The sequence below is a fragment of the Theropithecus gelada genome, chromosome 8 (genome assembly GCF_003255815.1).
Source record: "Theropithecus gelada isolate Dixy chromosome 8, Tgel_1.0, whole genome shotgun sequence".
Classification (NCBI taxonomy): domain Eukaryota; kingdom Metazoa; phylum Chordata; class Mammalia; order Primates; family Cercopithecidae; genus Theropithecus; species Theropithecus gelada.
This window is the reverse complement of record NC_037676.1, coordinates 74,578,896-74,585,354: the sequence shown is the minus strand read 5'-3', so window position 1 is coordinate 74,585,354 and position 6,459 is coordinate 74,578,896. Positions and strand designations below refer to the sequence as shown.

General features: G+C 36.2%; 1 pseudogene; it reads right to left on the bottom strand.

Annotated features, from left to right (window-relative positions):
• Positions 1–5,713: 5,713 nt before the first annotated feature.
• LOC112630171 lies at positions 5,714–6,235 on the bottom strand (annotated as a pseudogene).
• Positions 6,236–6,459: the final 224 nt, after the last annotated feature.

The following is a 6,459-nucleotide window of genomic DNA, read 5'->3' as shown; positions in this document are numbered from 1 at the left end:
GGTTCACGCATCTGAAAAGTTCAGGAGTGCTTCAGGCACAGCTGTATATGTAAGTGTCCAAATGGTGTACTCTCTCTCTGTTTCTCTCTCTCTGTTTCTCTCTCTCTTTCTCTCTCTCTCTCTGTCTCTTGTCTCCCTTCCTGTCTCCACCTCTTTTTCTTCTGTATTGCTTCATTCTCAGGCTCTTTCTGCCTGATAAGATGACTGTTAGCTTCAGGTTCACACAGACCTCATAGCTCCCAATCTCCCATATCTCCTGAAATATACAAGCTTCTGCCCTCGGGCCCACGTGTCCTGTGCCAATCATGTCTAATTACTATAGGAATGGAGGAGTTCTTCTAACAGCCTGGATCACATGTTCAATCCTGGGCAGGGCAGGGCTGCCTCTACTAGAACCACAAGAAATATGCTCTGCAAAGAAGAAAGTGGTTGTGTTCCTAACAGAGGGAGGACTATCAGGCTGGCTAAAACCTAGTCAATGGAAAGAAATGATGACTTTGTTTTCAAAATTGTTTTCTGCATTTCTTCTCTTTGGCAGGAATTGCACTGCCAGACTAATTGTCTATTAAAGCTAGATAATGACACATCTTTACCTTCTGTATGTACAAGAATGTTTACATTTCTATTTGTAGAAGGCATGCATCCACACCATTCAGAGGTGGTATCTTGTAGTCAAGCTACAAATGCAAAGGAATTGTGGAAACAAATTCAAAAAATAATAATAATCTGGAGGGGAAGTGGGAGGTAGATTGAAGAATATAGATGAAATAAGAAGGTAGAAATAATTAGTGGAGCTGGGTTATGAATAAATAATGGTTTTTCTATACTGTCCCTTTTTATTTGTATATGTTTGAGTTTTTCCTTAATAAAGGGTAAAAAAAATTAAATGGTAGGGATTGTTGGTGAATAATAGGCAGAACACATCAGTTTTTTAATGACAACTGGAAATTATTGTTTCCTGTTTCAAGTCATTCTTCCTAAACTCCTGAAATAGCATTATGCCACAGGCTTGGGAATCTGCACTAAAAATCATAGCCCATAATTAACTGATTACCTGGGTCAAAGGCCAGGAAAAGTTTAAAAAAAAAAAAAAAAAAAGAAAACTGCAAATAACCTTAGAATATTCTCAGTAGGTTTCTCTATAACGTGTTAATGTACATGTAAGTTGCCATAATGGAAATGTCATATGTTAGACCTATCTGCTCTTTGTCTAGAATTTTGACCCACTGAGTCCAGGATTACAGTCTTTTAAAAAGGAGACAAAAATTTCAAATGGAATGTGTTAAGATATTAGGTTTAATATCTTGAGAGCACTAAAAATTCCTTTTTTAAAAATAGGATAGCCTGTACTGTGAGTTCCAACCATGGAGTTGAAAAGACAGAGTAAAAAAGAAGAAAAGAAAAATCAAAGACCAACATCTACTCATCCACTGCAGTCCCTGTGCAGTCCTGAAGGTGACAGAATTTTCCACAGACACTTTATTTAGCTTAAGCCTTTTAATCCTCTCTAGCATATGAGTGAACAATACCAACATCTAGTAAGGAATTCTATAAAGTTCATAGCTCTTGACCTTGGTTTATAGAGTTAAGTAAATAAATTTACTAGGAGCTAAGCAAGAATAACCTAAGTCTCTCTCTGATATTACTCACCTTCATACCTTACATATCTACATTTTTGTATTATATCTAGTGATCACACTTAGGTCCTCTGGGATGAGTTTATTGTTTTTGTTTCACTGAAAATGACTGAAGACACAAGAGTTTTAACATATTTTGGTTTTTAATAAGGCTACAGTCAGTTTATTTCCATTTTTACTTAATATGTCACCTCACTAACTTGGCTATGGTATATAAGTGTTGTCAGGGTGTATAGGCTAAAATAGCAACACACTCACATGGTAAAATAGTGTCTAGCTTGTTACAAACATGCTATCTACTTTATTTGAATGATTTTCCCTCAATGAATGTTTCTGTTAATCTGACTTCATCTGTATAAAAATATTATGAAAAAGGGAGTATGAAGTATGATTTATTTCACTTGTCCCCTTGCTTGTATGAACTTAAGGAAAAGGAAAGTCAGAAAATGTCCTCTGAGGGTAAAGTGTTGGCCAGATGGCTGACCTCTATAGTCATTCTTAGTTCTGCCATATTGATTGGAAACACCACCTTAGAGAAAAAGGATCTAAGGCTTTTGTCGTTACTATCTTATTTCCTTTGTCCTTTGTTTTTGCTTGGTAATTGATATGGTTGGTATACCAAAAGGAACTTTTGAGCGCCGGGCACAGATTTTCACATCCAAAAATAAACAAATAAAGAGATTCCAGCCAATTCAACTGAGTGCAGAAGCTCACTACAGTCAAGTGGGATTTAGCCACACAATGGATATGTGTTAAGTTGATAAATGTGTCCTTGCACTGATGCATTTGCTTCTGTGCTACATTTGGCACTAAATACAAACCCTTTCCAACTCAGTAATTTCAATTCCTTCTATTAAACTCTACATGTTCATCTCTTTTGTTTTTCTGACCATCTGTCATCAGAGTTACCATAAAATTTGAAAATATCTTTGCTAAACTGAACAAATCACTTTTTTCATGAATCAACAAGATACCTTTTTTCAATGACCCAAATCCTTTAGAACAAGAGAAAAAAATTAGTTTCTTTCTTCCTTTGAAACTAGTAGTAAATTAGTAGGTGAATTGAGGCCACACATTTTTAAAACATCACTGATTTTCACCATTTTATAGGTGTAGAGTTCTTCTTAGAGCTATTTAAAACATATTAAATAAATTATAGTTCATTTTGTTGCTCGAAGGATTTTAGGTTCAATATTGTACCAAGTAGCCCATAGTCTAAGCCCCTAATGCAAAATCTTATACATTGTAGACACTAAAAAACAATTTCTCAAATAAATAAATTTAAAAATTGAATATTGTATATTTTGTTGAATTACAAATAACGCTTTTAAATGCCTAACACAGGACTGGCATACAGTAGGCATCCAATACATGCTAGGTAAAATTGACATGCATATTGAACAATAATGTGGTTTGGCTGTGTCCCCACTCAAATCTCATCTTGAACTGTAGTTCCCATAATAACCATGTGTCATGGAAGGACCCAATGGGAGGTAATTTAATCATGGTGGTGGTTACCTCTATGCTGTTCTTGTGACAGTGAGTGCATTCTCACGAGATCTGATGGTTTTATAATGGACTTTCCCCGGAAGTGCTTCACTCTGCACTTCTCCTTCCTGCCACCATGTATTTGCTTCCCTTTATGCCATGATTGTAAGTTTCCTGAAGTCTCTCCAGTCATGCTGAACTGTGGGTCAATTAAACCTCTTTCCTTTATAAATTACCCAGTCTCAGATACGTCTTTATTAGCAGCATGAGAATGGACTAATACAAACAACTAGATATAATAGATGTAAATAAATGACTTTATTCATAAATGCATTGAATCAAAAACTTTTTATTAAGAACCTATTCTTTCCCAAAAATGGTTCTAGTACTAGAGAAAATAGAGGTGCAGTCCCTGATGCAGCAGATTTTACATGCTGTGGGACAATAGATATTAACCCAATAATTACTCTTAAGATTGAGTGATGGGAAAGTACTTTGAGAAAGAAACCTGGTTGTGTGAAAGAATATAACAAAGAAATATTCTATGTACTGGAGTTGGACATACATTCTACAGGAAGACTTTCCTGTAGAATGGATTAAGCTGAGACCCAAAAGAGAAGCAGAAAAGATAACTGGAATGAAAGTTGGGGGTTTGGAAAAAGAATAGTGTGTCTGACATGATTCTGAACAGTTAGAAAAGGCCAAATTATGTAGATCCTTGCAATAAAGCTACTTAATGATTTTGAGTGGTGATGCTAGAGGTGTAGTAGGGTGGTACACATGTGAAGCATAATTAAATTTTATTTAAATTGGTAATCTGATTACAGAATTGAGAAGTCAAATGAATGGAAGAGACTTACATGATTAAAACAAAACAGTGACCTCTCCGAGTTGAGTTGAAGACAGGGGAGTGCTGGAGCCCACACATGTACTTGGACGACCAGACTCTGTGCATCTCTTCCTGATGCTGCATTCAGTGACATCACATTGGTAGTTTGAAATCAACCGTAATGGAGGTATTTATGGAAATCGGCAAATGTTACAAATGAAAACTTTTCTTCCCTGGAAAACCAGTTGTTAAACATTCACCAGCACACCACTGATTGAAGAGGAAGGAAGATGATTGGGTCAGGGGAAGTGAAGGTGGCTAAGGATGGTAGGGTAATTTGATTTGCTCAGTAAATGACCCATGCCTTTCAAACTTAATAGTTCCAGCCATCTATGAATCTTCCATGGTTCAGTAACTTTATAGTGACAGCAATACATCCTTGTTGCAAGTGCCTACTGTGTGCCAGCAATGTACTTGGTGTTCTTCCTAGGCACCTTATGCAATTTTAGCAACTTTATTAGTTGAGAATTATCATGCAAATCTTACATGGGACAATTCTGAGATCAAGACGTTTCAATGACTGCTCAAAATCAATAATTATTGAGGAAGAGGATTTGAAGTCAAGCCTTTCTTCTTCAAAAGTCCAAGTTTTTCTTACCTTCCGCCTCTCTCTTTTTGTCCCTGCCTTCACTCCTACATGCACAAAAGTGCTTTTTTTTTTCCTCCACCACTTTAGATTCCATAGCTCAAAATATCATTGCCACCAGGAACCAAGATATCAAAATTAGAATAAATAAAATCACAAAAGGAGTTTGAAAACATCAGATAACATGGTGCTATGGTTGGAATGTCTGTGTCCCCTTCAACATTCATATGTTGAAACCTAAGGCCCATTGTGATAGTATTGAGAGGTGGGGCCTTTGGGGAAGTGATTGAGTCATGAGAGTTTTGCCCCCATGAATGTGATTAGGTGCTATTATAAAGAGGCTTAAAGTCCTTTCTGCCCTTCTGCCTTCCATCATGTGAGGACACAGTGCTTGTTTCTTCCAGAGGACATAGCAACAAGGCACCATGCTGAATAAAGAGACCAGGCCCTCATCAGAAACCAAACCTACTGGTGCCTTGATCTTAGATTCCCAGCCTCTAGAACTGTGAGGAAATTTATTTTTGTTATTTATAAATTACCCAGTCTCTGGTGTTTGTTACAGCAGCACAAAGAGACTAAGTAAGACACACAGTAAAAATAGTGCTGAGACCTCTGAAAGAAATAAATAAAGTAGAGCAGGATAGGAAAGTAAGAACTTACTAGAGGGGCTAAACTTTTATCTAGATGTTGAAGAAAGCAACAAAGTAAAAAAAAGTTCTACCCCTGCACTTTTGTTATGCAGGGCAACGAATTCTCTTCACTTCATCAGAATTAAAAATGTTTGCTCATCTAAGGCCACCACTAAGAAAAAGAAAAGCAAGCCATAGACTGGAAGAAAATATTTACAGAGACTCGTATTCAGAACATACATTAAGAACTCCTGTACCTCAAATAGTAGAAAGACACATACTCTATTGAAAACTGGGCAAAATACTTGAATAGGTATTTCATAAAGGAAGATGTACGAATCATTAATAAGCACCTGACAAAGGTCTTATCATCATCAATCATTAGGGAAATACAAATTAAAAGTGCAATAAGATACAGCTATACACAATAGAATAGAAAAATTAAAAAGATGAACAACACAGCATTAACTTCCTATAGCAGCCATTAAAAAGTACCAGAAATTGTACTTTTTTGTGTAAATTCATTGCTAGCCTTCTTTGGACTTACGTTTGATTCTATCTTAGATTTACATGAGGTTTTAATTTTTTTGATTCCTTCAGAATTATTTAAATCAGTTTTATTTTCAGAACACTTTTGATTAGCTTTCTTGGTTTCTTTCTTTTTCTCTTCAACTAGATTTTTAAAATCTATTTCTTTTTTAGTCTGGGTTTTTTTTTTCTTCTTTATTTTCTTTTGTTTCAACACTTAGCTATCTTCATTAGAGAGATTGGAATAAGAATCTGAAAGGTCATAAAAACTTTTCAAATCCTCTGTAGTGCTATGGTTAATGGGGCACCCTCTTTTATCCACAGCATAGTTCAACTTGAACTTCTTGTCATGAAACATAGCTCCAAATCGCTTGTAAATTTTGGCTTTTCGATCCTCTTCTGGCATTTCCCAAAATCTTGGGTTGTTTGCAACCCGTCTAAACTGCTGGTCACTCATTATTTCTTGTTTGGAAGACATTTTTAATTTTTAATCTTGCTGAACAAATGCTTGAAGAAACCAAGTACATCTGGAGTTAAACAGCAGACATTTATTGTCTCACAGTTCTGGAGTCTAGAAGTCTGAGATCAAGGTGTCAGCAAGGTCAGTTCCTTCTGAGACTGTGAGGGAGTTTATGCCGGCTTCTGGGGGTTTGCTGGCAATCTTTGGTCCTCCTTGGCTTGTGAATATATCACCCTAATCTC